Source organism: Macrosteles quadrilineatus, unplaced genomic scaffold (assembly GCF_028750875.1).
Source record: "Macrosteles quadrilineatus isolate MER2022 unplaced genomic scaffold, UCM_ALF_1.0 Scaffold_4__1_contigs__length_99947679, whole genome shotgun sequence".
In the NCBI taxonomy this organism is placed as follows: domain Eukaryota; kingdom Metazoa; phylum Arthropoda; class Insecta; order Hemiptera; family Cicadellidae; genus Macrosteles; species Macrosteles quadrilineatus.
In genome coordinates, this window is record NW_026542597.1 from 39,832,007 (window position 1) to 39,857,501 (window position 25,495).

A 25,495-nucleotide genomic window follows, 5' to 3' on the forward strand; every position below is an offset into this window, starting at 1 on the left:
TTGTTATCATTAATACTTATACAGTATGTTTTCAAAACGTTTTCAGAATTCCGATTTGGCAGGGATCGAGTCGATGATTCCTTAACACTGAAATCAGATACGTTAGTCACACAAACACACGAAAATAGAACGATAAATTCATTAAACTTTCAATAGATTTTCTTCCTGGTTATCTCGGTAGACGCAGAATTTTAGGACCAAATTTATCTGTCCCGTCTTCATATCGTGCACCGTCTGTCAGAACCTTGGCAATGCAATGGCAACGCTTTTGGATGCTAGTGCTACTAATTTTTATCATTTTAACTTGTCAAGAAAGATTATTTTTAAAGATTGCCCGAGTGCAGGACGTCGGAAGAGATAGGAGTAGTTTGTGAGTTCGGAACAGGTGTTGCTTTGATTGGGAGAAGATCAGGAATACTCTTGTTGATTGTTCTGCCGTATCTCTATGTTTCTGTTGTAACGACTCCTTGCGATACGAGATAAGGTAATTGCAGTCTACGTGTTCCCGGAAGCACATGAGTCAAGATGGCGGTGTTTGAGTTAGTCACAGATCAAACACCTGCGTGCTTAAGATCGCTACTTCCGGTGTAACAGCTGTCTTCCGGTGGCGGCTTCTTGCAACAGGAACACACCTAGAGAAACGTTGAAACCTCCACAGAGCATTAAGCCTTAAGAATTCTTATTTAGTGCTCTGTGGAAACCTCTTGGAGTTTGGGGAGATGAAAAATAAACGAATTCCTTTTGCGTATTCCAGGAGAAACTTGTTAGCAATACTCTTAAGTAATGATGAATTTGTTTTGTGAGGTTTCCGATCTTAGGTTCTAACTAGAGGTTTTCACTAGGTTCTACCTTTGACTATCAACACAACATAGTCAATGGGTCTACGGAAGGAAATCTGGCGTAGAAAGGAGATTTTCTGTGAGTGTCTTTGTTGTCGAAGTAAACTTTACTTTACTTCGTAAACTTTTTTTTAGTAAACTGTTTTGTTGTCCAGTAGTTTTACGCCTATATTCATATAAACGAATCTCTTAAAACATCGAACCTCAATAAGAATCTTGACGTGTATAAGTGCTTATACATATTGTTACGAGAGTGTTTGTCAAAACATCTTAACACAATGACTCATTTATTGGACCTTATTAACAAAGACAACAGACTAATTTGCTTTTATCGTCGTAATCGTGACACATTCTCTCTAGCAAGTATCGATCCTTAATTTCAATGGCCTGTTTGCTATCAAGGCCTATTTAGGGATAACAGTTTCCAGCAACTTCCCGACGTTTTTCGATGGCCAACAGCAGGTTTCCGAGTCCAGCGTTTTTTCATATCATCAATGTTTTTGGGGAGTGTCCCTTCGTCCCCACTAACATCGATTTAAAAATAGCAATCCCCTTACATCAGTTCATATTCCACGTATGAGCGAGCTTAAAGTTTACAACGAAACCTACACCATTTCCGATTTCTTAATCCCCAAATCAATTTTTACTTTGATAATTATAACTGTCGAATCCTCCACGGTGCCCAACCCCTAGATTGGCCAACCGTAGACCATGGACCTCTACCTAGCCATTAGGCCTACGATACTCCCACCGGGCTGTGACTAGCCTACATTCGCAACACCCCGCAGTCTATCAGGGTCAATGGCTTGTGTTTATTTTAGACTGCGACCAGCTGTTGACTGTTGGAAGATGCAGGATGTGACGATGAAAGCCCGTGTTGTGATGTATTGACGTATGACGTTTTTCGAGTCTTCACTTATACACTGTAGCGCCATTGACTTTGGATACGGCAAACAGAGCGAAGCAGAGCTTACTTCTTGCTTTATTGTATACAGTAACTAGCTGTTACCCACGGGCTTCACCCCGTTTGACTTCATAAGTATTAATAAAACTATTGATTGGTTTAAGTTAAGCTGAATTAAACAAAACAGAATACAGTAATACAAACAAATAATCACACCTAATTTTAATTGGGTAATAAATTGAAAGAATAACATATAAATAAATGCAGCTGAGATATTTTTAACATTAGGTACATGGAAAGTTCCCTTTGGAAAGCAATTTCGACCTTAAAGAGCAATTTATGAAATAATGGATTTGTAATTTCACGCAGTTAAGGTCCAATACTAAATTCTCTTTCGCCCGGTAGGATTCTTCTCGCACCCGCCGTTAGTTCTCTCGATTGCCCAGTTAACTGAACATGTTTACGCATATGGCGATATAGAGGTCTTCACGAATTATACTTGTCTACATATTACGCGAACACAATCCACTTTATAACATCAATTGTAGAGAAAATACAAAATCAAGAACCTATAGACTAGAATGATTGTTTTACTCCCCTTAATCGCAAAGATGTTGGTTCGATCATGAAACAACCAAAATGGTCGTTCACGTAAGCAAATATTAATGGGAGTTGGTTTCTGGTGGAAAAAAATACATTAATATTACCAGAACTAATAGATTTAACTCCTTAACACGCAGTTAAGGTTCAAAGTAGATTTTCCTCCGTCAAATTTTCAATATCCTTTTTCTCCTTGTCACATTATTTTGCACACGCCACAGTTTGTTTCTACTGGCCAGTTAACTGAAGTGTTTCCGCATATGGTCAGTAGCTGAGGAATGTACAGTACTATGGAGTGTTTGACGGATTGAATGGGAGCGCCCCCCCCCTCCACCCACCGCCTCCACACTCTCCACACCACTCGCCAGTCGCCAGCCACGCCAGCCACAGCACAGTCGGTGATAGCACGTCGTGTGTGGTGTGTTTCGGAGTGTGGCCGTGGTCGTAGTGTGACAAGTCGGTGGGTGCCCGGTGTGGATACTGTGTTGCTGAAGGTATGGTTATGATTTTTTTTAGTGGATGTTTTGTTTTCGCTTGAGTATTTCGTTGGGTTAATATGTGAAATAAATATGTCGCTCGAAATCGAGTATATCCCTGATATAAGTAAATAGTTGATGGTGGTTTTGGTGTGTTTGTTATTTCCTATGGGGTTTCAAAAATTAGTTTTTGAGCATGTGATTAGGTATATATTTTCTGATTGTCAACCGACATATTGTCAAAGTTCAACATATGGATTTTAATCCCAACTACCAAGGCCTTTGGTTGGATTTTTAAAATTTTTAGGTTTTTTGTTTACATACTTTGTTAATTTGACTAGATAGTGAAGTATACATGGGCTGAATGTAGCCATTAATTTTTTTATAACATAGTTGTATGAGCCACTCAATTATATTTTCCCTTAGTTTTTCTTACTATGTAAATTAGTTGATGCGACTATAGATGCTATAGTTATAAGTTTTGCTTTCAGTTTTACATGGTCAGAATTCAGTAAATAATACAGAATATACTCTTGTCAGTGTTTCACTGCGTCTATCTTCAATCAAAAACTGAACTATAACAAGGGAGTATTAAACTATTAAAGGGAATATATAATATAAAACCCATAGCATAGTCAAGATATGATGGCAAAAATCGAACGTGCTACTGTATAGGGCTGTGGCGGTATTCTTCGTAGACAGAGAATAAATCCTCTCCCCGCTGTTCTTATCTAACTTAACTCATAAAACCATGTTTCTCGTGATTAGTTTTATTGCGCTTATAAAACGAATTGCTATCTCAATGCTAATTTCATGAAGACGGGGAGTGTTTTCTTGAGTCGGGAGTTTGGGACCGAAACTTGGTAAACGTTGGGAAAAACAACTTTGCATAAATGGTTCTTGGTTATAACTACAGTAATCTAACAAACTGTATGAACTGTATGGACTAGATACGTAAACCCTTCTTTGTATACATTTTCATTCTATGCCAAATTTCATGCTAATTTTTTTCGACGTAATTTAAAAATGCATTATGGCGTTGCACTATTATTCCAGGTGATACGGAACTATGCAATTTGTTGCGTGAGCGAAAATCGAACCTTTTATATTTTGGAATGCAAATGACTAACTAAACACCGACTGTATTTTAAAATATGTATCATACGACACATATCAGCCATTTAAAGTATATTTCAATATGTCTCAAACAATGAATAACTGTGGAAGTAAAAGATTGGTAGTTAATAAGTCATAGAATTGATACTACATATGTTCATGAAAAACAAAGTTTATCTTGCTTTTTTTGCTGTGTCGGAGATAGTCCAGGTACCTGCTATCCTTGAGCATAGGCTTTTAATAAAATGTCACGGTGAAAAACAGCCAACCCAAGATAGTGACAAATCTACTTACTGCAACTTACTAAATCCAACACTCTCTCACTCACAGTTGGGTTAAATACGCCAACCTTTGCCCTTGTATTGGCAATAATAATAATAATAATAACAACAGTGAGTTAAATCAATATCCAGACGTCTGCGAACGTATTGCACTTGAGGAGTGTCTAGCGCTCATTTAACCCTGATCTTACATCAGTTGAGACATTTGTCTCAATTTGATGGTGACAATACAGGATAGAGTGAGTGACACTCGCTGGTCTCGGTCACTCTGTGGTGATACCCACAGTTACACTACACTGAGGATCAGTTACCTACGTCACACACTACAGTAGTAACAGAAACACGGCTGTGACTCTAAAATTAAATGTGATGTGACACAAGATAAATATCAATCACCAGTTACACAGTTGAAATCAGTTTGCAAAGGTGTATATAGAACTATTCATATAAACTAAAAACTAGATATAAATCGTTTAGTATGTGGTAGTATGTAAGAATATGCTAGAATGGTTTTGGTCACGACTATTTATAGCTTGTAATATTTACACAAGGAATAAATTTCAGGTTTTTATTGTCAAGACAAAGTTGGTTATTGATGTAATGATCAACTTTTCAGCTTGATAGGTTGTACAGCACCTAGTTAAAGTATTGTTTCTATCACAGCTCACAGCTCGCTAGTAAATAACGAACGACTCGCCAGTTGTGTTTGTACTGAACGCCCGTCAATCAGTTGAAGGGTTCTAACGAATGGCTCGCCAATTTTTGAGTTAAGTATTAAAAATGGAAGGCTTGCATTTTTAGTGTTTTTCAAATGAACGACCTGTCAGTTCAGATGTTTTAATACACGACTCGCCAGTTTCAATATTTTATAACGACTCGCTGATTGAATCATTTTTGTAATGAACGAGCCGATTGTTCGAGTATGACTGACTCGTCAAAATGAGTTATAACATTGACTATACACAGAATTCTATGTATAGTCAGTCAATCATATTATAACAACTCGCCAGTTTGAGTGTTTTGTAATGAACGACTTGCCATTTCGGATGTTTTATAACGAACGACTCGCCAGTTTAAATTTTTTTGTATAACTAACGACTCGCCGATTGAAGAATTTTTGTAATGAACTACTCGACAGTTTGTCTGTTTAAGTGTTTTGTAATGAACGAACTGATCGTTCGAGTATAACCGACTTGCCAGTTTAAATGTTTTTTAATGAACGACCTGCCAGTTCGGATGTTTCATAATAAACGACTCGCCAGATTCAGTGTTTTATAACGAACGACTCGTCGATTGAAGAATTTTTGTAATGAACTACTCGACAGTTTGCCTTTTTGAGTGCTTTGTAATGGAATAATCGATTGTTCGAGTCTGAACGACTCGTCAGAGTGAGTTATAACGTAATACTCGCCAGTTTAACTGTTTTGTAATGAACTACCCGACAGTTCGCCAGTTCCTCGTCGCATATTTATGCTAATTCACAGCCTCTGTTTACTGATTGGCGCTCTCCGGCTCACTTTGATAATAGTTATTAATTGCTAGTTGGTTAATCCTGCTGTAAATGAGGCCACTCGCCTCTCGCCACAGTCTAGACTGTAGACCGCGAGTGTTGCATTACGTTCTGAACTACTTTCGTTAATGTTGATTCTCGCTTCAAAGGTGAACATATTTGGGGAAGTATCAAACATTTTGTTATCTGAAACGTTGAAATGTGTTCCGTCAACCATCACTGCTGTAAACGTAACTGTCATCAGTATACAAATATAATTTGACGCTGACATTTAATTTAATTTATTCAAACTACGCGCAGCCACGCTTGGGAAATGTTTGTGAAAACAACCTTAGGATTTAAGATGCATTTTAGTTGGGTTTATTTTATTCTTGTTTCATTACGCGTATGTACCAATATAAAAATTTACATACCGATAAAGTTGTTATAACATTTATAATATTACTAGCTGTTGTACCCGTGCTTTGCAACGGGAAGAGAACACAAAATAGAAACATTTTGATCTTTACATCACTTCGGGAGAAGCAAAATGAACAAGCTATTGATTTGAAATTTCGTAACAATTGTTAGTATATCATTGACTGGGACGGGTGGCGTCGTCCTGTCCAGCTACTAGGAGGTCACGGATTGTGGATATTTATATGTATGCACTGTGGGTGGGATACTCCCTGGTGTGGATTAACGTCCGCACTAGTGAGTATTACGACTATCAGCAGTACTATCCTGATAATTAGACCAATTCGTATATACCAAGGAAAGAATGTGGTTCGGATTTCACTATAAACTGTAGGTCCCTTAGCTGCCATTAGCTGTTTGGGCTATTAATTAACAGCTGTGTCTAAGGAATGTCGGCCTTAGTCACCAACAAGACTACAAGATCGCGCCACTCATCCTACACTCATCTCCATTCATACTTGGCTTAAAATACCTACATTGTATGGTCGCCATTTCATAAGAAAGTATTAAAGTATTATACTTTGTGCATAGATATGTCTGCATGTGAATAAATAGATCTAAGATCTGCCAATTATTGTTAAGACATCCTTTGTGCTTCTCTATACTATATTTCGGTACCCCCTACTCTGTACTTCGGTAATATTGCTTGAGGCAAGAATCAGTGTGACCACCGAAGGTTTCTGGCTTGCTGGCAGTATTGCAGTATCCCTCCCTGTGCTCACACACTTGCGATGTCGCTTGGATGTTTTTTTGTAGATTCCGCACCGCATAAGGAGAAAAGACGGCGAAGGTGGAGGAATTTCCATAAATATGCGAGAGGACAATACGTCTTCGTGAGGCCCTTGTATTGTGCATCGCCGCCACTGTGCTGTGCAACGTGCATCTCTGTGGTAGTCGGTCAATTCCACCTTGGCAATGCTCTTGGTGTTAAATGTATTAGTTTTGACATCGGTTGATGTTTTACTGTGGAAGAAGATCTATAGTGTAGTTGTTCTCACTTCTCCTGATGTAACTTTGTGTTGAGTGATTTTGCGTCAGTGACAAAGATGTTTCCAAGAGAAGAATGTACAGCTCAGTTACGCAGCAAACTATTTATTTGATATTGGATATGTCAGGGAGGATTGTTGCTGGCATTGTTTAGACGTAGCAATATATCATACTTCTGGAGATGTTTGACTTTGCACCTAGGCAAGTTTGCTCTTTGTTACTTCTTGGAATTTACGTTGATACTGTAACGGATAATGTTATGGTACAGAAGAAAGGCAATACTAAGTGTGTTGAGCATTTTAATCTCAAGATTTAATATTCGTGGAATGAGGAAGTGAATGTAACGAAAACACAAGGACAGGATTTGGAAATATTCTTCTTAAAGGTATTCCCCATAATCGTCAAAGTTTAACTGCTTAGCAGGTTCTGGCTTGTTTTGCCAGCATTCTCCATAGTTTACTTATTGTGTCCAATCGTGCAATCGACTATATAGATATTATTATATCCCTGTACAGCTCTGTTGAGATAACTAGTATGCTCCTTTTTTGGCTTTCTTGTACTGTTTATTGTACAGAAAGCTGCTAATTGCTGCATATTTATACTTTGCCGTACGGTTTATACTTTGTCGTACGGTTTATACTTTGCCGCACATCAGGATTCCAACGAAACAACACAAAACAGCGTGGTTCTATTATGCACGTAATCCGTGTACGCTTGGAAATGGGCTGGCAACACTTAAAGTAAAGATAATAATACTATGAGCAGCTGACTGACTATTATAACTACGATTTAACCTGTCATTTCGTGTTTATAGTTTCGGTATTTCTGAACTTTCTGGACTTTTCTTTTAAACGTTTTTAAAACATTCCTACGATCTTAATAAACAAGAAAATACCTTTAAAGCATTTTTTTAGGCGCTGAAACCACTTTAAATTACAACAAACATACGGAACTATATTCTCAAAACGCGGAGCACATTTCTTGCTTAGGAAAAATAGCGGAGTGATATGGACCGGGTACTACTTTCTCTAGGGCACCTATTTGTGTTGCCAGCTGAACCTGAAAACGTGTTGTATAGTGTTTGAAAGACTAATTATTTATATGCTTTATAGTGACTGTAGGAAAAATATAATGTGTAACACGAGTGCAAAAGGCCTTTGCTGCACTCGAGATTATTCCGCACTTGCCTGCGGCTCGTGCGTAAACATTGCTCTCGTGTGCAGCAAAGTGCCACTTTACCCACTAGTTGCACAAATAAATATTTCCAGTCGTTGTTTGCAGTTCTGTGTTTACCACACGGCTGTCCGATGCAGTGTTCACTTGAAGTTCAATAGTAAAAGGAAGCCTTCTTATTTCTAACATCCAAGAAGAGTCTTGAAGAGTTAGCTATTCCCGTGGTCTTAAACTATGCAGTTAGCAACTGTTGTTGATGACCACTGTCCTCCGCGTGACGAGTCTACACGCACATTACTAGATCTAACCAGAGTGTGTCACGCATCAGTTCTAATGTACACTAATTCACCATGTACAACACCATTACTTACACATTGTTGACGTCACGCGCCGTCGACCGTATCATACCAGTGATGTATCCACTCCATGGACAAGATAGCGGATAGCCCATCGTAGCATAGAAATCCTGCTTTGCACCACCACATGCATAATAAATTCCGTATTTGTTCAGTGTTGACTATGATACAAATTTACAAATGTACAATTCGTTCCACTCGTGGCAAGTTATTTCGTGACACGTAAGAAATCCCAATCATCTCTCATTTAGACATAAGAAAATTATTTTACCTACGACCGTTTTTTAAAGTAGCCATTTCAGTCCAGTTCTTAGAATTGAAAAGTTTCACTTTACAGCTGTTTACTTTCATATCCGCATAGTTTCATTTCATATCCGCATAGTTTTCTCATATCCACACAGGTAACGGACCAATGAGGTTCAAGTATTGAGAGAAAAGAATTAAAATTGTAATGCTTCGAACGTCAACTAATCAGCTGATCAGCTGATCAGTTGACCAATTTAATTGTTGATCCGACTTGTTCATGTTGATACTCGCGTATTCTTAATTAAGTTGGTGGAAGTCCAAAAATAAATGAAATATTTGCCGAATTGTACCTGATACAATATTATTTATGGTAAGAATGCTGCTAGCAATGTAATATTTAACGAAGTGATATTTAACAAACACGTAATTACAGGAAATCAGCTGATTATACAACAAGTCGTTGCATCACTTTCAGTGGCAATGACAATACACGAAAACATAACCTCTCTAAAAAGTTATCATTAGTGATTGTTAGTAATTAAATCCAGATTGATAGTAATTAAAAAACGGTCGTAGGTAAAGTAGTGTACGCAACTCGCGTTAATAGTCTTTACAACACTCGTAGAAGTTTTTAAGGCACTCGCCAAGGCTCGTGCCTTAAATTTTCTACTCGTGTCGTAAAGACTCACTTAACGCAATCGTTGCGTAAACTACTATACTCTTATACTCTTAACTATATATATATATTTTTTTTTTTGCTAAGTCTAATGTTATTCTATGCTTATGATTGGACGGGACAGAATGTGTTGCACGGCAAAAGAATTCAATTTTCTCTGACTTCTAAGGCATAAAATCCTATTGTATACATGGATTCATTTATTAAAATTACAATATATGCCCCAGTTAGGCACACCAGATCCCACATCTTTATTAAGCTCAGTTTTATTATAATAAAACTGTCACTTCATTCTTAATTATGGAAATTGTGTTTTTTTAGCACATTATTTGAAGGACATGGTTGAATCTAGATTGTAACTATATTTAAACTAAAATGTGCGTTTAAGCTAGTTGTCGATCAGCTATAATCATTTCATAGATTTGCCCTGGTGATTTGTGTAGAATTATGTAATCGTAATTAAAAAATGTCCGTATCGTCGCTTTACATTTTTATATTTCAATATTACTCACATTTATCAAAAACAACAGGTTTTACAGTTTACACAATTTTTGTTTGACTGTATAGTTATTTATGAGTTAATACGTAAGTCTTGCTAAGTTTAAGGCGTACAAAGTTTTATTATTGAATCGTGTCAAAGCTAAATATTCACTTCCTATCTTTACAAATCGGGCTGAAAGAAAATAAAGAACAGATTGTGAAGAAATAATAACGTAATTTGTATGCGATGGTGCAGAAAGCGCCCGCGGCATGCAAAATGGATTGTTCGCGCTAGTAGTGAATACAGATAACTGCAGCAATGGAAAATAGTTAGTTTGAATACACTTTTTATCTTGCCAATAAAAATGACGTGTTCTATTTTGAAAATTAATTATATCTCTGTTTGGCATCGATTTGAATGTGTATTCTCTTGTTTCGATTTCAGAAGCATTTTAGGGGTAAATAAATTGATCAATTCTATTCATTGGTTTTTTATTTTATTGTATTTTGATTTTGTATTTGTTAGCATTATATTTGTTTGGGAAGAATACAGTTTAGCATATTCTAATTTGTGTCTATTCCTATTAATTATTGGGGTTTTTGCAATTTCAAACTCAGAACGTCGCCTCTCACATTTTTCTTAAGGAGGTTAAATTAATCACTGTACACAATGGTAATAAGATTACGCCGATATCAATGTAGCAGTTAAAATAAAAAAATTGATTAACCATAAAGTGTTTCTTGCTGCAAACTTAATAACTCGTCTAGCTTGAATTTATTCAAACTTTACTTTTCTAAACACAACCAACACTTCGACACAACCAACATACATAAAGGTATATCTTTCCAATATAGTTGTAATGTAACTTTTTCCTTTTGAAAATGCTTCTTATAAACGTAAAATGAGTCTATATATTAACCACTAGAGCTCTAGTTTAACTTAAACTTATGCTAAGGAAAGACCGTCGAGGCTAAAAACGTACACTTAAACTAAGTCGCCTGCCTTATTTTGTAAACAATTTAAACGTGGAAATAGAAGTCGGCAAACAAATCGCCCCCTGAGATTTCTTTAAAGCCTTTCTTAAAACCAGTCAGTTTAAATGCCACGAGTTCTGCTTGCAAAGGCGTAACGGAAGTGGGTCTGTTTTGTCGCTCTCGCTGGAGACATAATTATAACAATCACAACAACTGCGCCGAGTGGTTTCGCCACTTGGGTAATTTCTAGTGAATATTTTATTCATCTTGTTTATTTGTTTTTGCAGCGTTTTTATCCTGATGAGTATTCTGTTCGTTTGGTTATAACGTTCTCGATTTGTTTATACTGGAATCCAGTGGTTTGTGTCCCGAGTATTAGTTTATTTATAGTTGAAAATAGCTTCTAATTGGTCTAATGAACGAAATTTCTATCATGGACGTTTCCCTCATTAAATCTCTGATAAAATAATCACATACACGATGTATACAAGTCAAATACATATTTGAGTGTTCATCATGTGAGTGCAATAACAGTTTTATTAAACGTGAATTTTGTTTAAATAACTATACAACACGTGAAAATGCTTTTGTGGGACTTTTTCATAAAGTACAGCAAAAAGTGAGATAAATGTTTCATCACGACTCTGGGGAAAATATTGAATAGGACGAATCGAAATATTTAAAGATTGTCCTAAGATTTTAGCATTGACTATAGAGTTGTATAGTCAAGGCTCGAATAATTGATTTACATTGAACCAATGTCCTGGTTCGTTACTCTGCCATTACTCGGTGCATTACTATGGTAATATGGTATTCGTTGCCGACTTCTACACTCATCCTTCGCTCATATTTGGGTTAAAATACGCACCTAAGTGTCGTCCCCATCTTAATGATTGATAATTGATAATTGATAATTGACTTTTTTCTTTTGCTACACTTAAAATAGCTTAATCTCTTCCTATATGTATTCCTTGGATATTTAATCTTTTCCCATCGTTTTAACAGTTGACCTTCAAATGCAATGTTTAACTGTTCTGCATTCGTTTTGCACATATGCATGACTTTCTACAACCTGTAAATAGTTTCTGACTTTCCCGTGCATCTGTGAAAATTCAATACTGCGAGAAAGCTCCATAAATAATAAGCATCGTTGGTATTATGACCTCCGGTGTATAACGTACCTCCTACTGGCGGAGCTGGTTATTCTGCACAGCTACATGAATACTCTCGGAGTGCCGGCCATAACTCTCATATAATTACTCTATGCACTTTATGGGTACGAGCAGAGAGATTTGATACTAGTGAGACGAGCAAATTAGTGTAGTCTATCACAAATAGTTAGCTCCATTGAATGTCACATGAAATATTGCAAGATAATAAAATGAACTCTTAAGCTATGGACTTAAATTGAATTTAAGCAAAGTGTTTCGTTTATGGTATCTAGGAGAAGCAGGGGCAAACAGTTATTTATTTAAAAGTCGTTAATAACTAATGAATTAGATTACATCAGTTTAAAAACGCAAATAATTAACCGGATAATGGGCAATTTATAATTGACGCTTTTCACTACATTGTATAATATGCGTTACGCCAGTTTTATTTAACATGGGAAATACCATATTTTGTAAAAATGTATTACATTATTTTATCAATGCGTTTTCAAGTTGGTGTTTCAATATCTATATAATATATAAAAGGCAAAGCCCTCACTGACTGACTGACTGACTGACTCACTCACTCATCACTAATTCTCCCACTTCCCACTTACCTACGAGGCTGAAATTTGGTACACTGATTCTTTAGGCATTAAATAGGAAAACTAAGTGGTTTTTATTCTGATCGGACTCTCGGGCTCCGCCCCAGTGGCTCTGGAGTTTCCCATGTTAACCTAATGAGTACTCATATTTAAATGGAATTAATGAATCATAACAGCTGTTTCAATTCAACAAGTTGGTTCTGTTCTGTGATGTTCAATAGCATTAAAGTTACAAGGATTACCAACAGAGTGCAGCACTATTATTTTTTTAATTTATGACAACAGCTAATTTGTAACCAAAAGGTGAGTGAGCGTAGCGAACGAACTTCAACCAGGACGTGTGAGAGCAGCGAACGAGCTCCAACCTAAAGGTGAGTGAGCGTAGCGAACGAACTTCAACCAGGACGTGATTGAGCCATGCGAACGAGTTCACATATGAAGCTAAACGGGGCAAAGCCCGCGGGTACAGCTAGTATTCTAATAAATTATTGATTTTCTTAGAACCATTACGTATTTCCTCTGTATAGCTTTCTTTACGAATCTAAAAAAGACATTTGTTAACACGACTTTAAGACTCATTCATTTAAGGATCAACACTGTTTCATGGTGCATTTGTGAAACTTCCAATTCGTAATTCCAATATCCTTTCTTTGCTTACTTAGAAACATGATTTGATTTGAATTTTTTAGCCTATTTTGTTTATAACATGAAATATATTAAATATCTTCGTTGTAATGGGAGACCGATCAGAGATTCAATATTCTTTGTGCGTCGTGAACAATAGCGTACAATATAAACACCGATAGGTCTTGCTACAATGCGATTAAATCCTTTATCGAACATCAGTGAAGACTACGCTGTTCAATCCCTATACACAGAATATACATAGAGAATATAACATTTCTACTCAAAGTTTGCTACATTTAATCCCTTATTTGTCCTTTCTGCCTCTAACTCATCGTATCACATGTCATATTTTTATCTTGTGATTATCACGTAATCATTTTTCACGTAATTTTATCACGTAATTCATGTTTAGGAAGCACGTTATTAAGGCCACCTCAAATCCCTGATTTATCCCTTCAGCGTCTTATTCCAACACCCGCAATTTAAAGCAATAATTCATAAGCTTAAACCCAAAATGTGATCCAGTACAGAGTTCTATTTTCTTATTGCGATAGTTTATGTGTCATAAATAGTGGTTTGCTACAGTTTTTACGTTAGCTTGTAAAAAAATAGCTTTTTCGAGAGAAAATAATTTACATCACCACTGTTTCGGAATCGATTCAACTACTGTCCACTTTTGTTGTAAAACTCAACACAACTTTAGTTCTATGCATAGTCAATGCTAATACACAATCAGGTGATCGCGATTCACATATCACGTGTGCCAGAGGACCGAAGTCCATGTGTTGCCAGTCTCGTACCTGCGTTGACAGCGAATCACAAGTTCAAGGTGCGCGTGTATATCCGTTGTTTGTACCTTGTACTGGAATGTCGTTGCGTCAACTCAACACGGAACAATTAATTGTGTTGTTAGTCACGTTTCAATCCACTTCAGTTTTTGTTACAATTTGTCAATGTATTCTTGCACTGGTGTGTTCGTTGTATACAAATCGTAGAGGCTCAGATTGGAGTTTGTTTTAGTTACTGTTTTGCCAAATTCGCCATAGTTGTAAATATTCCCTGTATCGGTTTAAGTTGAGGTCATTATCGTAGAGGTAGAACAGGACGATGACTGGGTCGAATGCAACGCTAAAAACCATGTAGTGAATGAGTTGGAAATTTAGTTGATTCGTTATATTTTTTAGAAATCCAGATACTGTATTACAAGTTATCCTGAGCAAAACAGCCGTCTTTTGTTGAAATTGGAAAAATGGAAATAAAAGCTGTTTATTTGCATAAAGTTCCCTAAAAGACACTTCTCACTCGAGGGCAGTAATAGTTTCTGCTTAACCGCCATAACGACTTGGGGAAGCAGTAAAATTTATATGCGGCAATCCCTGTAATGTCTCGCAATGCGGTGGTGTTCCCCCCTTTATCACCCCCCCCCAGTCTGTGTCTGACTGACCCCCCCCCCACGTACACAGAACATCCCCCCGTTATATTGGGTGTCTCACCCCGCCTGTCTGTCTGTCAGCCGCAAATAGGTCTGCTCGATTTGGGGATAACCCCAGACCCAAAAGGAAATTCAGAAATATCCCCTGTCTGCATAGGATTTGTCGATATTGGTTTTTGAAGGAGGAATCACTTGACGAGGTGGTAAGTGAATGTTTTTGTCGCGGTTGTTTTTTTAACGATTTTATTTTATTGTTGTATTGTTTGTAACTTTCGAAATTACTTAAGTTTCACTTCTAAGGAAAGCACCAAATACCTATCTGTCAACTTTATGTATAATTTGTAAAAGGAAGTTTTGTCTTTATTGTGATAACGCACGAAAATACTACTTCTTCAATACACAGCACACCCATGAAGGAGACTTGCCATTCTAGAAAATTGTGTTTTAAGAGTTCGCGTAGTCAAGATTTTAAATAGCTAAAATTCTTGCAAAATGGTTTTATTTTGAGGTGCAAACTCTATTTTAACTAAATTAAAACATACCTCGTCTTGCAGTTCAAATAAATAGTGTCTTTTTCAATCCACTACATGTTTCGCCATGTTGGCATTTTCAAGTGGTACACAGAAACATTGAGACTTGAAACATTATAATATCCGAATTGGACTCGTCAAATTAGAAATTTACATTTAAACACAAAACTGTACATACATTTGACACGTACGAACGAAACATTATCATGTAGGCCTACAACACTTATTGCAACCCGATCACGGCACTGACTGAGACATGGCGAAACATGTAGTAAATTGAAAAATACACTATTTATTTGAACTGCAAGACGAGGTATGTTTTAATTTAGTTTATAAGCAGTTCAGGGGCTACAAAATGGAATTCTATTTTAACTTTGGTATAAAATCAAAACGTGCCGCCGAGTAATAAAACCCCTCGTCTTGATAAACTTGTCTTTGTATACGTAGTTTATTTTGATAAACACGCCAGTTTGCGTATCAACCTAATAGTACATAGATTCCACTTCCCGAATGGACTGGAGTACTTTCCTCAATTTGCTTGGAAATTAATGTTTGCTTTGCGTTTAAGAATTTGAATTCTTCCTCATTTCTGTCTGCCATTTGCAGAGTTGCACACATGCCGATGACGTAAACTGTCGTCAAGTTGTGAAGTTCAATACCAGGGGCGCCACTCCGCCAGTGATACGACTGGTATAAATTACCACGCCGACACTCCACGGCACAGCATCGTTCTCGGAATGTAGGGTTATCTTTACAATTTGTATCTCAACACTCGAGTTCAAAGTCGCGACTCGCGAGGCGCGAGTGTACAGAGTGGATGTTGTAGTTAGTTTGTGGGAGAAGCTCTTTTGGATGCTTCCGGGTTAAAATCTGTCCAATCCTCGAACATAAATTTGATGAAATGCCCTTGTAATATAAAATATCGCACTGAATGTTCGACGTTTTAATTCCTTTTATTCCGTCGAAAACTGTTGATTTTGATGTGACTGCGGTTTCGAAATTATTGCACCAACATAGCTAATGTAGTCTCTTAGTATGTAATGGTAGTTCTAGGCATAATGAAAAGACAATCTTGTAAAACGCCAATTTAGTCTGCATGAACTAAATTAATCTTCAATATTTTCACTACAATATCACATCTGAAAAGTGATTTTAACAACTCAATAACAGGCAAATGGCATATGTACATGCATGATTTTTCCTGTAAGCTAGTTTACGAATAGTTTCGGCCGAGGAGAGGGATCAAGCATTGCAGGAAGTGAGTAGTTATAAAATCAAATGTGCATATTTCATATTTGGTTCAGTAAAATCATTGACTTTTTGACACTGAAAGTTGACATCCTATCTATATGGACCAGTTGCAGCCAATTGTTTATTCAAAAAGAACCTACAGAAGTGAAATGAGTTACTCACACGCTCATAGGGCGTTACAGTCTTTACTGTTCTTAATGATGAAATGAAATGTCAAATCAAAAGCTGGATATGTCACTCTTGACTTGGACTATGTTAATTTTTCCAGTTATACACCATGGACACTGCAGGATCCACGCTCGGTGGAAGTGTCAGCTAGGCTATCATCTCTTATCAAACAACCGGTGATAACAAGTTTACAGCTTTTCAGCTCACTTGAGGGCCGAGCTTCGCTGACTAACCGTTGATTCACGAGTTATAAGAACTCGAACTGGTGACGTCAACGACTCATTGAGGAGTGTTGAGGTAAACACAACTAGCTGCTGCCTTGAAGATGAGGTGTTCATAGAAATAAATCAATACCTGGTTGCTAGTTACATACCACCATTATATTATACCATGGCTTATTATCAGGACGGTCTCGTAAAAGTCTCTCTTAAAATATTGTGAACGGCAAACACACGCTAGAATTTACAGCTCTAATTTAATTTGCGTGTGATAAAAATAAAAGATATGACCCAGTTCTAGAGGTTTTAATAAAGACAGGAACGAGACGGTTGAACGGTGAGTTCATATTGAACATGAACAGTTTAGTATTCAGCCGGCGTCCTGTGTACGTGGGGGTTTTAGGTAGTGAGGAAACTATAGTTGAGTTCATGTCACGTTGAGTCTGAAGAGTTGGTTGTAAATCTATGTTCTATACAATGAAATAGAATAATTCTTACGTATTTGAACTATAACCCCTTAGCAATGTGGGAGTGCCCCTAAGCATAACATTTTAAATTGCGTTTAGGGACACTCCAATACATCGATGTATAATGTTGAGTATATACATCGATGCCCTCTTACTGCTAAGGGTACAATTGATTTTTTCGGAAACATGACAAAGTGGGTGGGCCATCTATTTCATGACACACACTTAATAATGACTTTAAAATATCCTACGCTATAACACGTGTGTATTGCAATTTATCAGTTGCAATTAAGGCCTTACACAATTTGTGGATTTTCCACTCATGCATCATGTTAGTGATAAGATCTGATAAGGCTGATTTGGACGTTATATAATGCATTTATGAGCTGTGAGAGTTGAATATCACCATTGATACTAACGATGCAGATAGCGCTGGGTTCAATGGATTATTCATTGCAAGTTGGTAATTGTTTTGATCGAATGTGGCTTAATTCAGATGAATTTTGTAGTGGTATCCTCGTGCACTGGGCATTTTATAACGTTTGAGTTAGAACGTGTGGAGCTAAACAAGGGTAAATACTAATTCAGTAATTCGTGATGTAAATCTAATTAACTGAGCTTATGATTTCAATTATTAATGAGCCCGGGGCCGCTACTGAGCATCTGGCTGGTTACATTAGTTTGTTATATAGAATTTAAACTCACTATGCATTTATAATCATACCGCATCGAAGTGTTGTGAAATTAAATAACACTAGTCTGCGTGTACAATTTATTTTCTACATCTGTAAAACATGTTTCAGTAAATGTTTGTTGAGATTTCCTATAGAAAATCTGAAAACTGTGTGGTTACCAAGTAGTCAAATTGAATGAAATCTAATATCTTTATTCTAATGGAAAATGAAATTTTGAGCATAGCCATTGACTTTAAGAACAGCAGTTTTTTAGGCTTCTCATTATTAGGTAAAACTAGTTTTCTTGATATTTATTATTTATCACTTATAATTTAATTACTTTTGGGTGGATTTCACAACTTTTTCTCTACAATTCTGCATTTATAATGAAAAAGTACCCTACTATAGTACCTAGGTCAATTAAATAGGTTAGAGAAAAAATCGTGAACCAAGAAACTCTCTCCTCATGTACTGGACAAACATGCTTAAAACTGTCCCCATCTACAACATAAGAATGATAAATCTACTATGAAGTGTGTTCACATTTTGCAGAGTTGAGTAAACATGTAACGTAATTCTACATCCCGCCCTGCATGTGACACTCGCTCCGTCACACTGAAAACTTCCAACTTTTGATCAATGCTTTCAATCACTCAATACATCGTAGTCTGTCTCCAAGGGGATCGGAGGAAGTGAAGAAGAAGAACGGGAAGTTGCGGGAAGTGACGTCCCAGACCGTATATGGAGACGGAATGAGTTGACACCGAAATAGCCGGTGACACTCAGGAGTCCGGATTATCGGGAGTTAGTCTCCCCTAGCTACGTGAGGGGGGGAGGGGGGGTGTTTGTCTAAGACCGTCTGCCTCAGATAGGTGATACTGTACAATGTTTATCGTAAACAAAGATGAGTATTTTTGTCGTTCCGGCCTGCTTTGTGTTAGTCGCGTGAGTAACGCGGCTTCAGAATGTTTTGTTTACAGATTGGATTAGAGTAAGATCGGTTGTTTAATGTGTTTTAATTTGGAGAGGGATAATGTTACTGGTCGTAATTGATGTTTGGATTCCAGTCTGAGTATTGACTGCCATCGAACTGACTCTTCTAATAGTAATCAGAGAACTCGATCAATTATTGCATATTGCAAGATGGCAGATCTTTGGAGAACAAAATGTATGTGTTGCATTGCTTAGGGTTTGTGTATCAAAGTGAAAATTTGTTAACAAGCCCTCAAAAGCAAGATGACCCTATTCTGTCTACTAGAGCAGTATTCACCAAAGAATCAGATGATCTTAGTCAGTAACAGCCGTAATCTCTTTCTTCACTCGTCTTTGCCTTAAATTTGCACGTAGTATGTCAGCGTTATATAATCTAATCTCGAGATCTGTATTAGCACAAAATCTTCCAGGAGACTTGAACTTCTTAACGTTGAGTTGGATACACAGTTTTGCTGGTTAGGTTGCGCGTTCAAATTTACGTTATGAGGCTCAATTCTAGTTCATTTTCATCTTTACAATTTTAGAGCATAAGAAGCTTTTTAATAAAAAAACAACCTAAATCGTAATGGTTTTGATTTGGTAAAGGTTAAACCACAAAATACTGAATTATATTATCTGGAACCGAGCACATAATTTATTTTATAATAGATATTTTTAATGGCCAAAGTAGAATTATATCAAACGATATTTTAAAGTATAAATTTTATTTTAGTTTCGTGTCAACGTAAATCAGTTTTCCGTGAATTGTTTTTTGTTGGTTTGGAACTCCGGTACAAGGAAACTAACGGTGTTGTTTCAAGTTGAAATGTTTACCTTTCTCTATTGACTTTGGGTTGAGTGTTAACTTAGTTAAACATGATTAAACACGGCTTGGTACAAGTTTAAGTGTCAAAACTATTCTGTGCTCTCTGGTTAAAACCTTCAGCGGTTGAATCGTAGTTGGCATGTCAGTTGATTAATAAATTAACAATCTAAACCTGACACAATTTTATACAGTAAATTGTACATGTTTTCCAAAGACGTAATGTTGTGAAGACAACCACACTTTAAACAATTGTTGCGAAAAACTGATTGTTGGCAATGATGTGGCTGGGAGTGCCAACTGTACGTTGCTAAACACCAAACAATGAAAGAACTCATCATTGTTGAGATACTCGAGATCGCTTGATGGTTTCATTCAAGATTGTGTGATGAAAAGTTCGTTGTCAATGAAGTAGTTGTTGCATTAAGGTGGAAGTATAGAGTATTTTTTTATCAGCCGTTTCAATTGATGTTCGTCATCAGTATCAAAACTAGATATTTAACACAGCTAGGTAGAATTAAGTTTGATTTTGCATTTACATATACTGTTAATGCTCAAATTGTATGAACCGTTTTCATTTCCATGCGGTATTTTATTAACTTATTACAAAGATTGAGACTATATCCATAATAGGAGTGAGCATTTTGCAGTGCAGTGAATGTGTGAGTGTTGAACGTCAGTTTTTGCAGCAATCGGCGACACAGCTGATAAAAATATAACACATGTGGGAGGCTGACTCCCGCCTCGTTCACACATCCTCTTGCACTTCCAGTGGTTCTAGAAGGTCTTAATAGGACTGTGCTGTTCTTGTTTGACATAATTTTCCCCCCAAATTGGTTTATCTTACTATTTTGTGTATAAAAGAGGCATTTGATAGATTCCGTGATTGAAAAACACAAATTTGTTCTTGATAGTATATGACAAGTTATAAATACTTTCGAAACCAGTCGCGTCCTTCTAAAGTTGTGGTCATTTTAGTTCCATCCCATGAATGCTGAAAATTATACTCGTAAAATATGCACAGGCACACCTCAAAGCATACTTTCTGACTCTACAGTCTACACCCTCATCAGACGTATCACTTATGTATATGTTCTGCAGAGGTCGGAAGAGGAACATCCGGCGGATGGGTAATCGTAGGTGTCTGTTGCATAGCGATAGAGGACCGGACGACCGGATACAGAGGACACCTCCGGCATATCAACACATCTCTTGTATCCTCTCCAGTCCTCATAGTGACACGGTGACATTTGACATGTCCCCATGTCCGCCACCCTCTCGCTTACCGTATGATACTGTCACAACGTGATAAAGGGACCATTTAACTCGAATGTTGGGTAGACGAGTGCTGTTAAAACATTATTCAATCCATCAACAAGAGTTTTTTCAGAGATTCACTTACAACAGTAGACCTAATTCGCTATTTCCTGGACAACTTGTACAACTATTTCCAATTGCACAGTACTTTATGAAACTGCAGAAATTTTTATCCAGATCAATATCTTTGTGTGTAAATAACTTCTGGTATTGTTACATTTATAAGCAATTGTGATGACCTCCCCTTTACCTTTTTGTTTATCAAATCAACAAGCTCCTTATTTTGGTTGGATTTGGTGATAGTATGTAGAAATGAGTACATTTTCAATTAAGTTGATTGATCCCTTCATTTTAACCGTTATATTTTGATAAATACTGCAACCGTTTGCTGTTTACTCTTAACGCTCGCATTATATAACTTGTTTGAAGCGTAACTTGCGAGTAAAATGGTAGCTAATTTTAATCGCCGCTCATTTATAAGCACCAGTCAACTGTCAGCTATTATTAGAACAGTGACATGCACAGGCCATATGTTTGCAAGTTTTTTCGTCGAAACCAACAATGCCGGAGACAGAAGTCAGCTGTTCCTGTGATAAAGTTGCTGAAATGTTGCCTTGTAAAGAGGCCGGCTTTACGCTTCTCTGTATTTGTCGTAAATGGACCCAATAAAGTTTACAAACAAGCTGTAGTGCTGCTCCCTACAGCAACATTCTCTTTGCTGTATGAAAACAATCTTAAAAATTAACCTAGCCTTTTAACGTTTTTGTTCACATGTTATCTTCTTGAAGCTTTACACTGCTCTCCAACATATACAATAATAATATTGATCATCTAAGGTAGATAGTTAAGAGTTGGGATTAAAATTCATTAGAATTTCACTAAGTCTTGTTTTGCTCGTATATCTTTCTAAATGAGCAAATGTAACCAATATGTAATCAGTTATTTTACGTCCTACCTAAGATGGATTGTGATTACGTATTAGTTCCCTGATTATAATGTATATTACTTGTAAAAACACAATGCAACTTATTGATCAGTTCTCCAATCACATCTCGAAAGTTAGTTGGAATCTTCTCCAAGTTGGACGTTTAATGAGCAACAGAGAGGATTACATTGTTATTTCATCTAAGGGGATTTGTGATTTTTTCATTTGCCAAAGATCAATTAGAGAAGTTAATTACTCCATTCATTTTAGCGAATTACCGGTACCCATATTGAGAATAAAATATTTATATTTCAATTATGATTCGTCAGTGTAAGATTGTGTCTTTCTCATCATTACTGTGTGTCACTAGATTTATTTGTATATTTTATTCGTCATTCTTCATTGATTCATGCAAGCAAAATAACAAATATTTTTATATAATTTGTACTAATTAGTAGGTTTCCCATTTAACTAGTAATTAATTGTAAGATTATCTTGCTTTTTAGAGTCATTGTGATATAAAACTAGTACTGTACGATCGCATACTTCCTTTATTGAATTATGACGGACGAATCAAAGTTGGAATAAATTAGATGACAACACTGTCACTGACTTAGACCATTGACTTCAGATACTGCATGTAAACTTCTCATTTTGTGGTCAACTCCTGTTTTGATTTTTGTTTCATTTCCGGAATATTTTGGAGCGCATTTTACACTTCACAGCGCAACACTTCACTAAATGTTCCATTCTAGGATCGGACCAACAACCTTCGGCTCAATAGGCTAGCACTACTCTCCGGGATATAATAGTCCACCAGAAAGGACCGTGGATAATAGCGGAAACTTATCTCGTTACAACAGAAAGGGATTTAGAAAGCGAAGATCGTGGCTCAAGTATAAATCCGATGGATCATCATCGTGACCTGCGTAGGCGGATGATGGCTGTGATGATCAAACAATAGTAAATAGTATGACATCGGAAATAACACGAACATGCGTCGTGGTTGTGTTGGGAAATTACGTGAATTGAACAGATTCTACGCGGTGATAAAATGTACGCGTGTTGTCGTTGACTGGTCGAACACGTAGAAAAACGTTGATGAGGGTAAAATTATTGTTGGATCTTCGGGTGAGTTTAGAAAGGGCTTTTGGTGGTTGTTGTGATTGGTTGGGTTGGTGTGATAGTGAAATTTCGAGCGTTCTGGGACTGTTAGGACTTAAGCTATGAGTTGGTTAGGAGATTTTTACTGGCAATGCTTGTTTTTACGATGTTATGTACTGTATTAGTTTTTGGGTGGGCATTAATTGTACCAACTGACCCACTGATCTGAGCCAGGTAGTTGGGTATTCCTGAATTGCGCCAACTGCTCCAGGGAGCCACCCGATACGTCCATTAGCTGCGCCAAGTGGCGGCCCTCTTCGGTATGATTGAGTAGGTTAGGATAGGATAGATTAGTATGACACGTAAACAAGGACATTCCTTTTGCCAGCAACTCACCCCCACCTGACTTGAGCTTGGCGCAACTAGGACACATTTTTTTGGGACCCTTTGAGGGCTTGGTGCAATTAAGGAACTCTTTGGCGCAATTAATGCACGACCTAGGATTTAGAGCTGCATTATTTTGTGAGGGTGAGTTTGTTTCCAGGCTTGTCGTTGTTGTGTTCCCAATCTCTCGCAGGTTGGCAGAACCGACCTAGAGCGCTGCCCTGTGATACCCACATGGCGCCCACCTCCCCACGACCCACCGTCGTCCTACACTCTACACTGCCACACCGCTAGATTTATCTCTACAGGGGCGATACAACTATTGTGTCTACCTGTTGGCTCAGATTAACTGGCCCATTTCCTCCCTATAAATCCCTGCCTACGAGGCCACCTAATAAACTGTTAATTTGGTTGTATTCCTGGGTTTGAGTGGGGATTGTGTAACGTTGGTGGTTTCCATAACCACCACTCTATTTCTAATAATTAGTGTGTCGAATTACGGATATAGTCGAGCAATGTTTTAAAACGTCTATTTCCATTGTGAAACGAAAATGACCTTACAAGATCGAGAAATTGGAAACCCTTGTACCTTCTTATGTGTGTTATTGGTAATTGTCATGTTTTTAAAGACACGGTACAAGCACTGGTCATTTACACCTATAACGAGTAACGACCTAATGTTAGAGAGCATAATTAATTTATAGCCAAATGAAAAATGTCATCTGTCACCAAATGGAATCGAACCAGCGACATTCACAATTTATAACAATTACTCCCGTACTCGGATGCTCAGAATCAATGTGTTTGACATTACTCAACTTGTTTATGTAAGAAGTCATTACCGTCGTGATGTTCCAGTCCAGTGAGCTGAAATCCTACTGGGTTGAGGCTTTGGAACCATGTACTCTTCGAATTCTTCAACTTTACATCTCGTAATCTTGTTACACATACCTTGGACAGTCTTGGTCTTGTCCCACAGAAGGCGTTGAGCGAAGTAAGTGCTGCAGGAGGCAGTGGCTGTTCGTGATGACGGTTTTTTCGCTTCCCGCCAATTAATTGCCAGATCTCCCGCCACGATCGCGATGTTGCTGCAGCCCCGGGCCGCTGCTGACCCCGCGCTGACACACTTACCTGCTGCAGCGGCGCAGCGTGCTCTGCAGTCTGCATAGTCAGTACTGGTGGTGCATACGGTAGATTATCACGTTAAACGAGTGATCTATTGACTGGGATAGTTAACTATTCATAAGGGATAATATATTAAGTCAGGACTCAAATTAATGTTTTTGTTGATAGATCTATTTAAGCATTGCCTTTTCTCGTATACGAACATGTTGGGGGTTGCATATTCCTCGTTTGGCCCGCTACTTAGGGGGATTTGCTACGGCAATTATTCATTGACGTACGAGATATGGGATATGACTCGTTTGTTATTGTTGGTATTGAGATATACCTTCAAAGAAATCGATTAGCAGTTGGCGGAAATGAATGTCAGATAAATGGAATAGTTAGCGCAAACAATTATGAATGATGTAAATATGACTACCTGGCACATGCAGATAAGTCAGCAGTTTTAATCTAATTTAACTTTATAAAGAGTTTGTATATTTTGTGAATTAATGCAACATAACTAGTACACATTTGTTTAATTATTATTTGTTCGTGGGTGTACGGTCAACGTGCATCTTGTTCATCTGAGCATATGGCATTTTGCACTACCATTCCTTGTTTATATTCGTGAATGTAAATAATTTATAAAATACAGAATGTACGTG

The 25,495-nt window shown here is 37.3% G+C and overlaps 1 protein-coding gene across 2 annotated transcripts in view; it reads left to right on the forward strand.

Moving 5' to 3' along the window:
- Nucleotides 1-25,495, forward strand: part of LOC128991887 (amyloid beta A4 precursor protein-binding family B member 1-interacting protein-like) — an 82,540-nt gene that overhangs the window by 6,196 nt on the left and 50,849 nt on the right. The window contains exon 1 of one of the 2 annotated variants that reach the window (XM_054415147.1): nucleotides 2,729-2,837. The exons of the other annotated variant lie outside the window; for it this stretch is intronic. The gene's annotated coding sequence lies outside the window, so the exon portion shown is untranslated. Of the gene's footprint in view, nucleotides 1-2,728; nucleotides 2,838-25,495 lie in introns of those variants that run through there. 2 annotated transcript variants of the gene reach the window in all.